Raw genomic sequence first — 20,898 nt, forward strand, 5'->3', positions numbered from 1 at the left:
GCGGTACGCCAGATCGTGTTCTGGCAGTCAAGAAGACAGTTTTGGTAATGTATGTCCGCAGCACCGGCAGATAGGAATTTTCCTAGGTGATAATCAGAGCTCAGCAGAGCGCGCCTGTTCGTCTTTTTCTAACTTTGTTCTGTCTTGAGTAGCAGCAATTACTGTTGGATTAGCTGTGTGAATCTCTTGAGATTTGAGTGACAAGGAATTGGCTCCACATACCACCTCGTCTTAATCCTCACGATCTAGTTTAGGGACAACTTCACCTTTATAGTGTTTGTATGAATCTCCAAATTTGAGCCAATTTGATGTATTATATTTCCTGTGTTTCTTTTACTATTCTGTGTTTAGTCTTAATAAATCATATTGTTATTTTGGACAGAACTTTCATTCTGTTAATCGATAGAGCAACCCTATCATTCCTCACTATGCTAATGAAACCTTTGTTTATTTAACTTATTTATCAAATTAAATTATTGCAGGTGCCAAACTCTCTTCTACTCCACTGGCAGGGTTGATTAGAGTCAGTTCGCGTATTTTTTTTTATCCTTGTGCAACAGCAAAAGTTGGAGCTAGAATAGGGGGGGCTTAGAGCATGATTTACATATGTGGATTCTAGTAGAATTTGGTGATAAATACACTGCTAGCCCCGGCACCTCGCATAATATGGCGACCCTTAGCCTCGGATCTTTCCTGAGAATCACTGATTAACAAACAGTATTCTTAGTGCGAACATTCAAATTTTTTTCTCTAATTTTTTTTATTGATTAATACCCAAGTTTTTTTTCTGGTAGTTCCGCGTTTAGTTTTAAGTAGCGGCGCATGATTACAGTTTTTGTTTTCAGTGTATATATTTTTTTTGTTCATTGTTTTTTTGTGTTTCGTTGATGTGGTGTCCGTACCACATCGCACTTTGTCGGATTTGTGTGCGGTTTCTGTACCACATCAAATTGTGTTTGTGATTACAGCGTTGGAACAGCGTTGTTGAAATTTTATGTCTATGTGTAAAAATATATGGAGTAGATTAATTTAATTGTGCATTCTAGATAAATTTGTTTTTCATGAATGATAACGAGACGTAAGGCACGACTATTAGCGAGCGAATCTAAAACAAAAGAGAATAGCATAATGGATAAGAGGCAGGTTACTGACGAGGATAGGTTCAGAGATGAGATGGGCACATTTTTAGCAGCACAGGACGACAGGGTCATTGATGAGGAAGGTGATTTGGACGCGATCTCAGAGCAGCGTTGCGGCCGTGATTATGATAGTGAGGTAGAGGATGAAACAGAGACAGGCACACAGGTCGAGACGGTAGCAGAAGTTTATAGTCAAACGAACGAGGGCAGACAGAGGCCAGCTCGGTCACGTCAGAGCTCTAGCGCCCAGGTGTCCAGAGTTACATCGCCCATGTTTGAAGAGGATCAAGAAGATGACGTAAACCCAATACTGAGCTTCCTACGATCAATGAAAGAAGAAGCTGATGAACAACGTAAGAAGGAGAAGGAAGAAGATGAGAAACAACGTAAGAAGGAGAAGGAAGAAGATGAGAAACAACGTAAGAAGGAGAAGGAAGAAGCTGAGAAACAACGTAAGAAGGAGAAAAAAGAAGCTGACGAACAGCGTAAGAAGGACACGGAGGCAATAATTTCGCATATAGGGGAAATTCGTGGGGAATTATTAACAATAAAGAAAGAATGTGGAGAAGCAAAACAAATGTCAATGGTAGCACAAAAAGTAGCAGGCCTAGCCAAAACTGCAGCAACAGGGGCAATGAAAATCGCAAGAGTAACTTCTCAACTCGCAGAGCGCTTGCGACGTGCGACACAAGTCCACTCAAAATCCCTAGCGGCCTTAAAGACTCAAGGTAATATTGCGGTTACGAACATCACGAAACGAATGAAAGAAGTAGAGAGTCGGATAGCGAAACTAGAGCGAAACGGGCACACGAGCACTGCGCGTTCGGATACCAATGATGGAGTACACAGGATTGTGTCTCCGAGGAAAAGCCCGCCGTGCTCTAGCCCAGTGACAGCGTGCGGAACGAACAATGCACACGCAGAAACACCTAGTAATAGCTCCAATAATTGTAGCCCACTTAAGAAAGTGAATTCTGAGTGCCACTGCCACTGTGATACGGAGGTAGCACATCACAGTTATCAGCAAGATAGATCAGGACACTCAGCAGACGTGCAAGTATCGGAAACGAGTGACAACACCAGTGCGAGGATCGGACAGGATTTTGATCACAATCACTTCCTGTCGATACTAAAATTCCAAAAGTTCAGAGATAATGGAGGGTCGATGCATCCCAAGAGCTGGGTGATGCAGTTTTCAAATTCATTACCGTCATCATGGCCAACCCTGGCAAAATTAGAATTCATGTGTGGACACATCGAAGGCCAAGCCGCGGAAAAGATGCGGGGTGTGGCAGCGACGTGTCAGACTTATCAGGAATTTGTTGATGCGTTCCTGGGGATCTACTGGTCAAAGGAAACGCAAGACAGGATTAAAGACGAAATAATATTTTGTCCTGAACTGGAAGTGTCCGGGCATAAGAGCGCAACCAAATTTTTTGATGATTTACTCAAGAAGAATCAGTTTTTAGATAGTCCATATAGCAAGGGAGAAATCATCAAATTTTGTTTTTCCAAATTGCCTGTTAGGTATCAACAGACACTTGTCGGCAAGTGTGGATCTGACATCGAAGCATTCAAGAGTCTATTGCGCGAACTCGAAGTAGTCTTCGATAAACAAGACGCAAAGGACAGGAAGAAGGCGCAAAATAACAAATACCACGGGCCAGCAAGGGCAGACGACAACAGATCGCATAATCGCGCTCGTCAGTTAGGAAACCAGGGTTACGGAAATCAAGGTTACGCAATTCAAGATTATGGAAACCAGACACACGGAAACCAGAACGTCAGGGAACAGGGTCAATCTAGACAAGGAATCTGGGACAGGAGGAATAACGAACGGCGAAGCGACCGTAACTGGAGAGAGCGAAATCAAGGACCACGGGAGAACCAGGAGATTGAAATTAGACCTGCAAATCCTAAGGCACGTCAGAGGAGGGGGAGTCTGACAAGGGATTGGCGCTAGTCCATAGGACTCCACCACATCTCTCACACAAAGAAGTTCGTGGAATAATAGTAGTTTAAGTGGTGTACATAGTAGAATAGGCAAATATATGAACCTTTCTTCGGGGAACAATAATCGTTGCATTAATAGATTAAGATTGTTAAAGTATTAACACGCTGCGTTTTCTCGCATAAGAATTTTCTGCTGTTAACTTTTTTTGTCTATGTTCGGGATCCCCTCTGTCGTTGCGATAAGAGACACTACCTTTCCATGAGCAATGTTTTTGTCCTTTCCTATCTGGTGTCCATGTTAAGGGACAAAGATGAGTGACGAGATGTCGCACAAACGGGCGCATACAAGAACGTGCTCTTAGAAGCGTTCTGAGAAGTCGTGATACGCTCCATAGCGGCCACAACCAGTTCGTGAGTCGTTCATACCAATGCTTGCAGGCACGCGTCAGTGCACTGCGAGATTGTCGTATATTGCGTGATTTCGAGGATGAATATGGGCAGTATAGTTTTTTTTGCAGAGCTGCGCCAGCATCGTTGTCTTGCAAGTCGGGGTGATCCTGTGAGCGTTTGACTCCAATGGTGCCCTAGACGAGAGAAATGCGAGCATAAAGCCTACCATGCCAATGTGCTGGTTGGGGATTTAGCGTGCTGCTCGTGACTGTCACAGATGAATAACCAGGGACTTATACTTGGATATTCGTGACATACTGTGTAGCTGGCGTGTGTTGGGCGACTGAATTCTCAACAGGAACCACCCCTGGCTTGGTCATATTACATTGCTTCTGGAAAGGTGTGCTTTGATCCCGAAAACCGCATCAGATAGAGAAGGAAGTTGCAACTATAAATTTATTGTCGTGTATAGCCATGGCTAACCCAGTCTCTGGAGTTTCAGTGAGGCGTAGTGAGAACTCGGAGGCCATGTCGTACGGCGCGTACATCACTGTCGTCAATAGCGGCGAGCAGCGAGACATCTCAACGTAACAGGAATTATGTGAGAGTATTGTATAAAAAAAAAAGGTAATAATAATAATAATAGAGTACCATATTCTAGGATAAATTAAACTTTAGGATTTTTACAATAACTAGATTAATATTGTGGGGGTTTTCTACCACAAGTGTTGTGTTTGGCGCGCGCCTGTTGGGATGTTATTTTTCAGATCATGAAACCACAGACCCGAGATGGAGGGACGACCGGCGAGCGAACGTACAATAGTTGCATGTTCGAACGTACAATAGTTGCATGTTCTTTATAGCTCAGTAAAACTTCAGCCTGCATAATAATATAATTTATTTAGAAGACATAGAATGTAGATCGTTGGCATATGGTAGTTAATTCTTGAGCATGTCTACTGTCGATCTATATAATTAATAGTAATATTAGTGCGGGCCCGCACATTTAGTTGTTCATCCATTACAAAGCATCAGTTATCACACACCATGTACAATACTGAGATCGGTCTCTACACATATATCAAAATAAATTATTTCCATGTCTAGATTAGATGTTATAATGATTGCCATAGATTAATAACTATAAAAGTAAAATAAGAGTGTCTGAAATGACAGACCATCAATGTTTCATTATGTAAATTTATTATAACATAGAAGGTCATGGGAAAAAGTTAGGCATAAGATTTTTGTAAGAATTGTGCAGATGACGAGGATCGTGGCAATGCGGAGGCCGGCCGGAGCGGGAACAAGAGGTCTACGGCTACCTGCAAGAAAAGAGCGTCAGCACCCCACCTGACGTGAAGGGCGAGAACATCCGGTCCACAGGCTGACGGTCACCCGGCCGCATACCTGAGGGATTACGCGGGACCCTCGCTAGGCCACAAGCGAAAGTGAGGCTGGCCGTTGACACTGACACGCGACCCACACGCGACAGCCTGCTAGCTCTCCGGACGCGGCAGCCGTTTGGAGGGATTCCCTGCGGCAGACCACGTTGTCGTGAGTACACGAAGAAGATCACATATCGTGTCAGAATCTGCGCCTCATGTGCCTCAGGACAGAAAGGGACGCTATATACTCACCTGTTTGGGTTTTTACAACTCACTAGCATTGGCCGATCTGCATACACAAAGCAGTATCGTGCCACACTAACAAATGTATGGTCTCATTTCTAACTTCTCCTCTCTTTTAGAGAGCAGTTTTAGCAATCGTCACTCCTAGTTCGATCCTGTATGGATGACCTCACACACTTGTGGAGTCACTCCACGTGCCATCATCCCTTGTCGAACTGCAATATTGGGAAACGTAAAGTACTGTCCAGCGAGAGAAGAGACCTAGACTAGTGATGTATCCCAACAAATAGACCTCAGAGACAATTAATCGACGTGAGGAGAGCCTATCACCGTGTCTTCCTACCGTACTGCCGTGATCATATGCGTGGGTCTGACTACAATCTCAACAGCGTACTGCAGACACTCCAGAACTCCCTATTGCTGTTGCCACAACGTAGCAACAACACCCGACGTTTAGGCTTATGTGATGTCAGTACTGTGTAATTAGTGAAGTGCTACGGATATTTCTAACAATGTGATTTAGTGCCTCATCCTCAGCACAGTCGTGAACTTTGTGCAATGTGCATGCACAATTTGATGCCCCATGAACCTTTTTTTTTTTTTTTTTCTTAAATTTCTTTCTCTAGTGTTGGTTTTGTAATGTATGTTATACCTTGTATGTGTTTGTGTTTTACACTGTAATTCTTATTACAAATTACTGTATTGTTCTCCACACCATGTTTTTTTTTGTATTTTGTATTTATTGTTGTGTGTATGCGAACAGTGTGCCTGAAGTCCCCATAAACTGAAGCAGATACCACCACTGTCATTGTGAATGGACCATCAGTTCAGGGAACATTTTGTAAAGGTTATTCTTGCTGCAGGGAGACAGAATGAATCGGAGGTTGTAATTAGATTCTGAAAGCTCACAAAGAGATTGTTAACTTAAATAGTATCATGTGTGAGTGAGTTCAGGTTAGTTTAATGATTAAAATTGTTGTAACATCTTGGGCAATTAATTGCGGAGCACTCCAACTCTGATTGTAAAGAATAAACTGCTCCATATTTGGCTCAGATGCCCGGGCCATATTTAGAGCGTGAATGTCTGCGTGAATCGGTGTTTGGAAGGGGCTCCCTGGGTATGGATGTGTGATGTGAGTGTTAGTGTTCCATATTAAGAAGGTGAAGTTGGCTACATCATAAATAATCCTCCCTCTATGAGCAGCATTTTTCAGTTGCAGTGATTTTCTTTATAGAGTGCGGCATGTGGAGCCAGTTGCGAGATTGTTCTTGGGCGATTGACTCACTACCTTGCTCCTAAGTGAGCCAACCGCTCACCAATTACAATCTAAAATGGCGTAAGGGCTATGAGAGGTGGCATGAGCCCCCTCTCATATTTCTATCTTACGACTCTCCTCTCTATTTGCATGCGGTGGAGGGCTGCTATTCCTTCACACGCGGACTTCCCACGCAGCGTCTCTCGTCACCCGGGTGGTCCGGTGACAGGCGGGTTAAGCCGACGTGTGTGAGGCAGTCGAGTGAATGCTTTGCAGACGCCGACATTGTCAAGAGACACGCCCGCTGGGGTGTGAAGTAGCGGCTGGGCTAGAGGTTCCGTTACTTCGGAGAAACTTAGCGAAAACACTTTCTGGCGGGCTACCAGCGAGGCGTGGGAATGACTTGTGTACCCTGGCAGTTGTGGCGGGAAAATTCCCGCACTTTCTGCAAAATAGTAACGGTGATTGGTTTGCTCAGAGCATAGCGCCGTGACGTAGCAAAATCAGCACAGAAATTGGCGCCAAGAATCTCCATTGGTGGAATGGTGGTGCTCCGGCAATGGAGTGGAATTTCCGCCGGTTTTCGAGTTGCTGATTGGAACGTTTAACCTCGGCCACTGTCGTGGGGGCGGAAATGTTCTGTGTTCGGCCTGTACGGGGCTCTTGTGGGGAGTCGGCAGTCGCCTTTCGGTCGAGGACGTCGAAGCAACCAGCCCTCGCCTGCGGTACGCCAGATCGTGTTCTGGCAGTCAAGAAGACAGTTTTGGTAATGTATGTCCGCAGCACCGGCAGATAGGAATTTTCCTAGGTGATAATCAGAGCTCAGCAGAGCGCGCCTGTTCGTCTTTTTCTAACTTTGTTCTGTCTTGAGTAGCAGCAATTACTGTTGGATTAGCTGTGTGAATCTCTTGAGATTTGAGTGACAAGGAATTGGCTCCACATACCACCTCGTCTTAATCCTCACGATCTAGTTTAGGGACAACTTCACCTTTATAGTGTTTGTATGAATCTCCAAATTTGAGCCAATTTGATGTATTATATTTCCTGTGTTTCTTTTACTATTCTGTGTTTAGTCTTAATAAATCATATTGTTATTTTGGACAGAACTTTCATTCTGTTAATCGATAGAGCAACCCTATCATTCCTCACTATGCTAATGAAACCTTTGTTTATTTAACTTATTTATCAAATTAAATTATTGCAGGTGCCAAACTCTCTTCTACTCCACTGGCAGGGTTGATTAGAGTCAGTTCGCGTATTTTTTTTTCCTTGTGCAACAGCAAAAGTTGGAGTTAGAATAGGGGGGGCTTAGAGCATGATTTACATATGTGGATTCTAGTAGAATTTAGTGATAAATACACTGCTAGCCCCGGCACCTCGCAAGAAGACTCAAATTCATCGGAAGAATCTTAAGGAAATTTAACTCATCCAAGAAACAAGTGGCTTATAAGGCGCTTGTTCGCTCGATTCTTGAGTACTGTTCACCTATCTAGGATCACTATCAGGTAGGACTGATAGAGGAGATAGAGAAGATCCAACAAATAGCGGCGAGTTTCTTCACGTTATCGTTTAGCTGCCAAGAGAGCGTTACGGAGATGCTACACATACTCCACTGGCAGACGTTACAAGAGAGACGTTGCGCATCACGGAGAGACTTACTATTGAAATTTCGGGACAGCACTTTTCAGGAGGAGTCAGACACATATTATTTCCCCCCACGTACATCTCGAGTATTGACCACGAGGAGAAAATTCGAGAAATTGGAGCCAATACAGAGGCTTACCGACAACCATTCTTCCCACGCACTATTCGCAAGTGGAACAGGGATGGAGGGATCAGATAGTGTTACCGAAAGTACCCTCCCCCACACACCATTAGATGGCTTGCGGTGTATGATGTAGATAGATGAGATAAAATTGCCTCTAACTTCATTTCCCTTTGCATAGCCCTTCCGTATATTCCTTCAGCTTACCCTTCTTTGCACGTAACTGGCTTGAGATCTGAGCGCTTGATATTCATACAGCTGCTCCTACTTTTCTTCAAAGTTCTCTTTAACCTTTCCCCTAGTTATGCATGGTTCCACATCCTTCCGTTTCTCGTCCATCCATTCCTGCTTTCCAATATTGCACTTTTTGTCAGTCTTATTTTTACAGATGTCTGTATTCTCTTTTGTCGTTCTTCATTTTCTACATTTTTATATTTTCTCCTGTGGTAACTTAGGTTAAAGTATCGTGCTTAATCCAAGGATTTCTGTTGGGTCATGGCTTTTTGCATATTTTGTCCTTGCTGTCTTAACTATTTTTTGTCTCAGAGCTACCCATTCGTCTCCTGTTGTGCTCTTTATCTCCCTGTTTCAGTTATCCGTTGACTAATCTGCCGTTGAAACTCTCAACAACCTCTTATTCTTTCAACTTATCCAAGTCTCATCTCGTTTGTATAGTTTCTTGAGTGTTAATCTGCATTTCATTACCAATAAATTATGGCCAAAGTCCATATCTGCCCCTGGAAAAGTTTTGCAGTTTAAAAACTGGTTTCTAAATTTCTTTTATTATTATAAATCTCTAGTATTATGAAATATATCAGAAACCTTCCTGTGGTTCTAGGACCCCCCCCCCCCCCCCCCCCGCGAAAATAACTTCTTTTCACGATTTTTAAACCAAGTACTAGCGATGATTTAGTTACGTTCCGTGCATAATTCTGTCAGGTTACTTTTTAATTCATTTCCCGCAGTCCCTGTTATCCTACTATTTTCTCTTCTCTCAATGCGTTCAGTATGCTGTTCATAGTAGCTTTTCCGCAGTCCTATTTTCTTATTCATTATTAGACGTACTCCTGCATTACCATTGATTGACTTCGCATTTATAATCCTGTACTCACCTAACCAGAAGTATTTTTCTTCCTGTCACCGCTCTTCGCTAATTTACACTTTATCTAACTTTAACCTATCCATTTGTGTTTTCAAATTCTGTAGCCTATCTACCCCATTAAGGGCTCTGAAATTTCAAGCTGCGACCCGTAAAGTGCCACCTCCGTTTTCCTGTTGACGAAGTTCTCCTTAGTCTACATCTACATCTACATTTATACTCCGCAAGCCACCCAACGGTGTGTGGCGGAGGGCACTTTACGTGCCACTGTCATTACCTCCCTTTTCTGTTCCAGTCGCGTATGGTTCGCGGGAAGAACGACTGTCTGAAAGCCTCCGTGCGCGCTCTAATCTCTCTAATTTTACATTCATGATCTCCTCGGGAGGTATAAGTAGGGGGAAGCAATATATTCGATACCTCATCCAGACACGCACCCTCTCGGAACCTGGCGAGCAAGCTACACCGCGATGCAGAGCGCCTCTCTTGCAGAGTCTGCCACTTGAGTTTGCTAAACATCTCCGTAACGCTATCACGGTTACCAAATAACCCTGTGACGAAACGCGCCGCTCTTCGTCGGAACTTCTCTATCTCCTCCGTCAACCCGATCTGGTACGGATCCCACAACGATGAGCAATACCCAAGTATAGGTCGAACGAGTGTTTTGTAAGCCACCTCCTTTGTTGATGGACTACATTTTCTAAGGACTCTCCCAATGAATCTCAACCTGGTACCCGCCTTACCAACAATTAATTTTATATCATCATTCCACTTCAAATCGCTCCGCACGCATACTCCCAGATATTTTACAGAAGTAACTGCTACCAGTGTTTGTTCCGCTATAATATAATCATACAATAAAAGATCCTTCTTTCTATGTATTCGCAATACATTACATTTATCTATGTTAAGGGTCAGTTGCCACTCCCTGCACCAAGTGCCTACCCGCTGCAGATCTTCCTGCATTTCGCTACAGTTTTCTAATGCTACAACTTCTCTGTATTCTACAGCATCATCCGCGAAAAGCCGCATGGAACTTCCGACACTATCTACTAGGTCATTTATATATATTGTGAAAAGCAATGGTCCCATAACACTCCCCTGTGGCACGCCAGAGGCTGCACTAACGTCTGTAGACGTCTCTCCATTGATAACAACATGCTGTGTTCTGTTTGCTAAAAACTCTTCAATCCAGCCACACAGCTGGTCTGATATTCCGTAGGCTCTTACTTTGTTTATCAGACGACAGTGCGGAACTGTATCGAACGCCTTCCGGAAGTCAAGGAAAATGGCATCTACCTGGGAGCCTGTATCTAATATTTTCTGGGTCTCATGAACAAATAAAGCGAGTTGGGTCTCACACGATCGCTGTTTCCGGAATCCATGTTAATTCCTACAGACTAGATTCTGGGTTTCCACAAACGACATGATACGCTAGCAAAAAACATGTTCTAAAAGTCTACAACAGATCGACGTCAGAGATATAGGTCTACAGTTTTGCGCATCTGCTCTACGACCCTTGTTGAAGACTGGGACTACCTGTGCTCTTTTCCAATCATTTGGAACCTTCCGTTCCTCTAGAGACTTGCGGTACACGGCTGTTAGAAGGGGGGCAAGTTCTTTTGCGTACTCTGTGTAGAATCGAATTGGTATGCTGTCAGGTCCAGTGGACTTTTCTCTGTTGAGTGATTCCAGTTGCTTTTCTATTCCTTGGACACTTATTTCGATGTTAGCCATTTTTTAGTTTGTGCGAGGATTTAGAGAAGGAACTGCAGTGCGGTCTTCCTCTGTGAAACAGCTTTGGAAAAAGCTGTTTAGCATTTCAGCTTTACGCGTGTCATCCTCTGTTTCAATGCCGTCATCATTCCGGAGTGTCTGGATATGCTGTTTCGAGCCACTTACTGAATTAACGTAAGACCAGAACTTCCTAGGATTTTCTGCCAAGTCGGTACATAGAATTTTACTGTCTAATTCACTGAACGCCTCACGCATAGCCCTCCTTACGCTAATTTTGACATCGTTTAGCTTCTGTTTGTCTGACAGGTTTTGGCTGCGTTTACACTTGGAGTGAAGCTCTCTTTACTTTCGCAGTAGTTTCCTAACTTTGTTGTTGAACCACGGTGGGTTTTTTCCCGTCCCTCACATTTTTAATCGGCACGTACATGTCTAAAACGCATTTTACGATTGCCTTGAACTTTTTCCATAAACACCCAACATTGTCAGTGTCGGAACAGAAATTTTCGTTTTGATCTGTTAGGTAGTCCCCGCCCGGAGATCCCAATGGGGGACTATTTTACCTCTTAGATATTTTACCCAGGAGGATACCATCATCATTTAACCATACAGTAGACCTGCATGTCCTCGAGAAAAATAACAGCTGTAGTTTTCCCTTGCTTTCTCTGTTCACAGTACCAGCACTGATTAATTACAAGGACAGGTCAGTTCATCATCCAGACAATTTCTCCCGCAACTGTTGAAACAATTGCTGTCACTCTTCAGGACCAAGTGTTAGTCCGACCTCTCTACAAATACCCCTCAACTGTGCCTACATATGGGGCAAGCGTATTTGTGTCATGAAGCACGCTCGCCACTCCACCTCGGCAAAGTCCGTGGTTTATGGAGGGGGAGAAAAGCAGGGAAAGTGTCTTTACTGTACGCCGCAATCTGTTTCCACCATAGTGAAGCCCAACCACACTACAGTGTTGAGCGGGAGCACAACTGTCGACTTCGGAGAGCACTGGATATTTCGAGCAAAATCTATAGCGTCGCAAGTGACTTCGTTTGATTTAAGGACCTTGCTACTGCTTACGTAGCATGTCAGGTGCTGAGCCTATTTCCCAAACAATTTTGTCTACCACGACATTAAACAGAGTCTTGTCATACACGACAGAATTGGAAGGTCGTTGCTACCCAGGTAACAGGGACTTAACGAGCGTCATCTCATGCTGTTTGTTAATATGTTCGAACCTATGTTAAATTACATTTATGAAATGTGATATGTGTACAATATTTGTTATTCATTCTTGGAACCTTATGGGTGTCCATGGTGCGTTACTCATAAGCAAGTGGTTAAAAAGTATTTGTTCCCGAGCGAAAGTGATTGCCTACATGTTCCCTATCATGCCTCAAAATGTGACAGTGAGCTTATGAAACACCCTATATGTAAAATAACAACCAGAGGCTAGGATTACAAAACTTAGACTTACAGGAATGCAGTGATTACTACAAGGGAGACGTATTCTATGGTAGCAGTGTTAAAGTCTCCATCTAGTCACCCTAATTTCCATTTTTCACGTTATTGCAAATTTGTTTAGGTGGAATGGTAGGGATTGCTCCTTCTCAAGACCACGTCCAGTTCGTTCCCCATTCCTAGCCTTTTAGGCTAGTGCTTCATCAGTGATAACCTTGTTGGTAATGAATTGCTGAACTCTTAACATTTCTTCAGCCATTGAAGTTATTCAATACATAACTTGCACGGCAACAAACTTTTAGAATTCTACTTATGCCATCTCCCCCCCCCCCCCCACCCCCTACCAAAAAAATGAAACTCATCTACTGCTGTTACGATCACAATGACCTTTACGCTGTTTCATAGTAAAATGTGGGAAGTGTAAAGTCAAGGAAGAGCAAAGGTTAAGGGACTTGGTGTCTTTTCACAATCATACAATCTATGACGATGCATGTTCATTTACATATGTTAGTCTGCAGTATATCACAGGTGCTGTCTGCTCAGTGGAAACTTTGCTTCAACAAAACTAATATGTTAAACAGTATACAGTACTTTAGGTACTCCAGTTTACAATTACAAGCGTGGATTGTCTGGTGCAAAATTTTCTGGTCATTACTGTCCAACCCTCCATGAAAAACGTAATTTAGTTTCACTGTCTGTTATACACTGAAGCGCCAAAGAAATTGGTAAGGGCATGAGTATTTAAATACAGAGATACGTAATAAGGCAGAATACGGCCCTGCAGTCGGCAATACCTGTATAAGACAGCAAGTGTCTGGCGCAGTTGTTAGATCGGTTACTGCTGCTACAATGGCAGATTAGCAAGATTTAAGTGAGTTTGAACGTGGTGTTACAGTCGGCGCACGAACGATGGGTCGCAGCATCTCCGAGGTTGCGATGAAGTGGGGATTTTCCCGTGCGACCATTTCACGAGTGTACCGCGAATATCAGGAATCCGGTAAAACATCAAATCTCCGACATCGCTACGGCCGGAGAAAGATCCTGCAAGAACGGGACCAACGACGACTGAAGATAATCGTTCAACGTGACAGAAGTGTAACCCTCTTGGCTATCAGCAAGTGTCAGAGTGCGAACCATTCAACGAAACATCATCGATATTGGCTTTCCGAGCAGAAGGCCCACTCGTGTAACCTTGATGGCTGCACGACACAAAGCTACATGCCTCGCCTGGGCTCGTCAACACCGATATTGGACTGTTGATGACTGGAAACATGTTGCCTGGTCGGACGAGTCTCGTTTTAAATTATATCGAACGGATGGACCTGTATGGGTACGGAGACAACCTCATGAATCCATGGTCCCTGAATGTCAGCAGGGGACTGTTCAAGCTGATGGAGGCTCTGTAAGGGTGTGGAGCATGTGTAGCTGGAGTGATTTGGGACTCCTGATACGTCTAGATACGACTCTGACAGGTGACACGTACGTAAGCATCCTGTCTGTTCCCCTGCAGCCATTCATGTCCATTGTGCATTCCGACTGACTTGGGCATTTCCAGCAGGACAATGCAACATACCAAACGTCCAGAATTGCTACAGAGTGGCTCCAGGAACATTCTTCGGAGTTCAGACACTTCCGCTGGCTACCAAACTCCCCAGACATGAACATTGTTGACAATATCTGGGATGCCTTGCAATGTGCTGTTCAGAAGAGAGCTCCACGCCCTCGTTCTCTTACGGATTTATGGATAGCCCTGCAGGATTCATGGTGTCAGTTCCCTCCAGCACTACTTCAGACATTCGTCGAGTTCATGTCACGTCGTATTGTGGCACTTCTGCGTGCTCACGGGGGCCGTGCACGATGTTAGGCAGGTGTACCAATTTCTTTGGCTCTTCAGTGTATATGTTCAACATTAAAAGAATCCTTTTCTATATTAAGTACGATAGAGCGTATTTCTGCAAGATCTGTTTCCACGTCTTGCTTAATTAAGACATAAAAATTATTTTCTCATCTGTTTACTTGCCTCCAGAGATGGAACTACAATTTTTTAAAAATCTTGTTACTTTTTTAGTAACAATCCTTAAAGAGCTTCTTTTGCATATGAACCAAGCAATATCCCTGATACACGTCTACCTAGGTGCTTGACGAATTAGGTTATTCATGTGTCTCTTGTGAATTTTATAATTCTTCTCATTGTCGTTGATTTCAAAAAGTTCTATGGTAGCAGCAAGTTTTGAATAATTTGCTGTTGTTCTCATTACAACTTGTTTTACGTTAGTAGCTGATACAGGGATAGAAGCACATTAGACATAACGTCTAAATAGCTGTTAATGCATGTTAACCTTACATTAGTAGCTGATGCAGGGATAGAAGCACATTAGACTAATGTCTACGAAGCTGTTAATGCATGTTAACACCTCACACTTTTCCTGTTGGTGTAGTTCATAAGATAGCCTCTGGATATGATACCGTCCATTACTTCAGGACTTCAGTTCCCACAGACAGCCTTAGCTGGCTGTAGCTGATACTGACGACATCTGAGTATAAGGAATGATTAGAGACCTTTAATATTATGTAAATGTTAATTGGTCCACGACTGCTTTTTACTAGCCTTTCCGTAAATATACTGTGATTATTCTCAAACTTAGAATTTTTTTTTGGGTTGTTTGTAGCTTTCCAAGACTGCTGCCAATCATCCCAGTTTTGACATTCTAGAAGTGTATATTTTGTCGTGGGCTTTTCCATTTTTTTGCGTTAATTTATTCCGAGCATCTGCGTCTCTGGAAAGAGTTCCTCATTATGACGGTATCGTTTCCTTCACACGTCAACAGTATTCAGTTTACAGTTGTTTATTATAATTGCATGTGGCTCAATGGTCGAGTGCGAGTCTTCCAACTGGACGCCATTTCGGCGACTTTTGTGACCCATTCCTACTCCAGGTTTCCAGCCGGGGACATGGCACCTATAGTTCAACGTGGAATTCACCTGGTGGTGTGGTGATGTAGCGCCTGTTTGGAAACCGTGAGAAAGTGGGATCGAGTCTCCGTTGGACCAAAGATATTTTCACTCAGCCTTTAATCTAGTTTGTCGTCTCTTAAAGATGTGAAGAGTCGCCAGGAACGACAGATATTTCGGATTTCACGTTAAACTGTAGGTCTCCTTTCTCCCCCTTTGGATTAGGGACACGCATTTCGCCAAATTGGCCCACAGTAGAAAGACCTAGTCAGGGGCACTTACACTCACAAAATCATTTCATTACGTCTTTCTTCGGATATTTTTTCCAGTGTCGGTAATTGTCTTCATAAACATTAGTTGGTGGGGAGTTTAATCTTCGTTTAAATTCAGTATGAAAAGTAGTTTTTGACTTAGAGCGCCACTTGGTGTTAACTTTTTTTAATTGTGTAGCTATCGTAACGTCTTTTTGTTCAGTATTAATTTATTCGTCAAGCTTTTTTGGTATATCATTGGGCTTGTCTCTTTTTGTGTTGTGTCTTTCTTTAATTGGATTCCTTTGTTCCTTGCCACCTGTTGCAGATCTTCCGTAGCTTGTCATATGTATATCACGTGATCATGAGTGTTCGTTGCTGTTCTGAAAGGACTGACATAATATTCTGACTGATCAGCGTATGTATAATTATAATGTTCCGCGAGCAGCTTAAGATTTATTATACTACGAAATTTTCCAGCAATGGACGTAAGAAACTTGTTAGTATTCCACAGCAATTTAGTTTGGAGAGGCAGCACTATATTCCTACAGCCGCAGGCGAGTGAGATAACTTGGCGTTTCACTTCCTTTACTCAAAACTCTTAAACCTTCTCTCTCGTTGTTCAGACGATAAATAGATATGTACCTTCTTCGAGAAACAAAACTCGCGTTAGAAATGGTAAGCGCGTAACCACTGATAAAGTGAAATATGTCTAAGTTACATGTGGAAACTTCGTCACTTGCTTGTACCAAACGAAGAATGCTTGAATAAAGAAACAGCGGCATCGTCAGGGTTCTTCTGCTGGCAATAATGGCTGGAGGGATTCACGACATGCTGATCTCATGTCCCACGATCATAGGTCGATCTTGTGCTGCCTTCTAGGCAGCAGTCGGTCGATTGGAGCAGGCCTAAGGTATAACCCTTGTGTCGTCTTTATGTTCCTTTTACGTTACCTTTGTACGTAGTGTGTTCTCACTATTATGTCTAGCTTGTGGTAACTGATTGTCTGAAAATGATCTGCAGGAAATGATTTACTGTAGTCACTAACCCTTCAGACTCTGTGTTTATACATATGAGATCGACAAAGAAATGTCATGCAAACGAAAGTAAGTTAAAATTAAAACTATAAAAGATTTGGAATACGTACGAAATAATCTGAGTGCAAATAATAGTGATGAGGGAAATGCTACTACAAAACTCAGATTTTTATAATGGATGGCAGTGAAAGATTGAACGTATTGACTAAATGCAAAGAGTAAATCAGATTTTCTGGGATGTACGAGGAAAAGTTAAGGTTAAAAGTATCGTCGATAACGAGATCTTTGGAGATAGAACAGAAGTTCCAATGGACAAGACCAGTGACAATTTGCCCATGTTCTCGTACAAATAGTCATCTCGATATTTGCCTTAAACTGTTTACGAAAATCAAGGGAAATGTAAATTTGTATGTCGTTAAGATTACATTCTGAGTTTTCTATCTTTATATTTTCCTCGTGGTTACTGTTCTATGAACAGTAGGCCGTCTCCTCGCTGTGGATGAATGGGAAATTCAGAAATGAATTTCACATTAGATGCAGCATTCACTATTGCGTATTAGTTCTCTGATCTTCTACAGTGCAGAAATGATCTATGTTATCACAGAGTCATAGGCATTCTAGTATATCGGCGAGTCTCTAATATCATCTTCAGTTTTTAGATGCAGCATGACATCCTAAATTCCACTTAGTACTTTCCAATCAGACAGTCCGTTTACTGGACTAATCCGTTTAGGGTAGTCTTAGAAAGAATTTTATGGCTTTTTAACAAAAGAAATCTTTATCTGTTAGGCCCACCTCATCACCGTTCTTATACAGTTGGTATATCAAAGCGCATTTATATTTCCGTGGGATCGTTACAGTTTCCCAATTATCTATTAAGAATTTATCGATGCTTATTGTAAGTTCTTCTTCTCTTAGCTTTCACACATCAGCAGGAATGCCGTCTTCTCAAGAAGCTTTACTGTTTTCAACCAAAAGAGTGACCTCCACAATATTATCAAGTGTTTGGATTACGGATTTGACATGGATAATTCCAAGAACAGACTTATTTTCATGACGCACAGTTGGGTGGTTCTCGTAAGTGGCCAACTATAATCATGCATTTCCTTTTGGTCAGACAGTATAGACACGTTTTCTCGGCGAGAGCGTCGTAATTGGGCTGTTTCTTACTGAACTTCTAGAATAATTCGCTGCTACTAGTTCTGAAAGAAATGCAATTCTATTTCAATAAGTATTTTTGTCGTAAGCTCATTTTTCTCTGTGGATTTGTTTCTAGTTACTTTTTGCATATTTACAAACGTCTATTATAGTTCAGTCTTTCGATATAATTTCCTCTCACTTCACGATTAGTTCACTTCCGTACATTTTATAGTAATAATAACAATTATAATTATTATTATTATTATTATGAAATCTACAAATTCCTGATTTCTGACTCTTCAAGCATTCCCGTAAAGTAGAGGTAACGCTTTCAGTGCCTTCCCATGGCGTACACATGATACAGAGTAAACGAAATCCCACTATTTGACGAAACAATACATAATAAGAAAATGGGAAATAATATATCAAACAAAGGATATTGATAATTCAGCTAAAATTACTACAGTATGCTCAGTATATAGAATGTATCACAAGTAATAGTGAGCCGCGCGGGATTAGCGGTGCTAAGGCGCTGTGCGGCTGGTCCCGGCGGAGGTTCGAGTCCTCCCTCGGGCATGGGTGTGTGTGTGTGTTTGTCCTTAGGATAATTTAGGTTAGGTAGTGTGTAAGCTTAGGGACTGATGACCTTAGTAGTTAAGTCTCATAAAATTTCACACGCATTTGAACATTTGAGCAATAGTGAAAATCGGCACTAGTCGTTTCCCAGGTAATTGCAAATGTATGTTTATGAGCCACTTCTGTCTTCAGTATAAAGTAGTGTCCTAGTTAGTACAGACGTATTTGATATGGAAAGTCCCCATCTAACTGGGCTCAAATTTCAATCAGGGTTCATCATTGGGGAATTTAGTACATGCATGATGGCGAACTGTCACATATTCTAGCTGATGTAAGACGACGTGTACGTGGCGATATTTTCCAAGATGGTTAGGTCGAGCAGGTGCACCTTGGCCAGAAAGATCATTCTACATCTACATCTATATCCGTACTCCTTAAGCTACTGTGTTGTGGGTGGCGGAGGATATTTGTAGTTCCCCATCTGATCTCACCGCCCTCCGTCTCTCACTGTTCCATTTGCGAATGACGAGACACAAATGACTGCCGGTAAACCTCCATATTAGCTCTAATTTCTCGGATTTTCTCGCTGTGGTCATTTCGCGACACGAATATGGGAGGAAGTATTATGGTGTCCGACTCTTTCCGGAATGTACTCTCTCCTTGATGCACAATGCCTCTCATGTAGAGTCTGCCGCTGTAGTTCGTTGAGCATCTCCGTAACACTCTCGTACCAGTTGAATGAGCCCGTGGGGAAACTCCCAGTTCCTCGTTGGATCTTGTCTATCTCTTCTTGTAATGAAGCTACCAAGGTGATGAGCAATGCTCTTGTAATGAAGCTACCAAGCTGATGAGCAATGCTCAAGAAGAGATAGACAAGATCCAACGAGGAACGGGGAGTTACCCCACGGGCTCATTCAACTGGTACGAGAGTGTTACGGAGATGCTCAACGAACTACAGCGGCAGACTCTACATGAGAGGCATTGTGCATCAAGGAGAGAGTACATTCCGGAAAGAGTCGGACACCATAATACTTCCTCCCATATTCGTGTCGCGAAATGACCACAGCGAGAAAATCCGAGAAATTAGAGCTAATATGGAGGTTTACAGGCAGTCATTTGTGTCTCGTCATTCGCAAATGGAACAGGGAGAGACGGAGGGCGGTGAGATCAGATGGGGAACTACAAATATCCTCCGCCACGCACCACACAGTAGCTTGCGGAGTACGGATATAGATGTGGACTAATTAAATTTCAGGAAGATTTTTAATATGAATCGCAGCCTGGAATCTGCTTTTCCTACTGTATGTTCTACTAGCTGTTACCCACACTGCAGCTGCGCTCGCATATCAGTAGTTTCGTGGTGATGAGTGATAGGGAATTGGTAAACTATTGCACGTGCAGTTAAAGTCAGGTGCCCTCACATATCTGTGTGTTCGGGTAATGATAACTCGTGACATGTGGCAACCCTCCCCCCCCCCCCTTCCCGCTCCCCCTCAGCCCAGCCCTGCTGCCCAAACGTATGCATGCGAGGCGGCACAGCACGTGCTGCATTGCTTCTGAGGGGTGCATGCGGAGGGGGGTGAGTCATTTTGCACGCTTTTAAAATCAGTCGTGACGTCATTATGACGTGTACATGCTGTATCGGAGACGACAGAAGCCGTGTATCGACTTTTGTGATAAAAAATGAGGTAGTCGTTTTTGTCGACGAATTAAAGGAGTAACTCATTATATCTTCAATTGGGATGTTCACTGCAATTTTAGAAGCCATTGATGTCTTTATTTCCTTTGAAAGTGTGGACCTGATAAGTTTTGGAAAAAAAAAATACATCACAATAATATTTTTAAACGGTAAAACTGACACTTTTGGAGACAAAGCCACCGTGGCTAAGTTAGTTAAATCCTGTAATTTCTTAGACTTTCCCGGCGATTTGATGACATCTCGTGGAAATCGGGTTAACTGCCGGACTTTACGTCTTCATCAGGTGTTCCCTGAGACTGGCTGCTTGCTGGACCGGGTCGCATATTTATGCCTGCCCGGTGCCTGGTGTTCTGTTTGCCGTTCCCTAGTCGGTCCGCGCCCGCGAGTGGCGCTCCCCTGCCGCTCTGGACGTTCCCCCACGACGCACGCGAGTCGCTGAGATGTGCAGCCGCGAGAAGGACGTACCTGCGCTTGCTAGCGACGCGAAGGGTGTGGCAGATAGCCGTCCGGCCGCGCTTGCGCCGTCGGCGGCCCCATCTGGCCCCCCACTTACGACGACCAGTGCTATGGCTTTGGATTTGATGGACACAGCTCCGGAAACCTTGAAGACAGCGCTGTCTGCTCCGCTCCCCGATTCTGAAGATGAGAGCTCCGCCGCCCCTAAGCCACGTGGACGAAGCGGGAAACAGAAGAGGAGGGCAACAGCCGCGACGTCCGCTATTCGCAGCTCGCCGATCGCGAAAAGGGCCAAGTAAGATTTCGCCCCTGACGCCGATGGTTTTGCCCCGGCCCAGCGAACTGCAAGACGCATGCAGTCATCGAC

The sequence above is a fragment of the Schistocerca nitens genome, chromosome 3 (genome assembly GCF_023898315.1).
Source record: "Schistocerca nitens isolate TAMUIC-IGC-003100 chromosome 3, iqSchNite1.1, whole genome shotgun sequence".
In the NCBI taxonomy this organism is placed as follows: Eukaryota; Metazoa; Arthropoda; class Insecta; order Orthoptera; family Acrididae; genus Schistocerca; species Schistocerca nitens.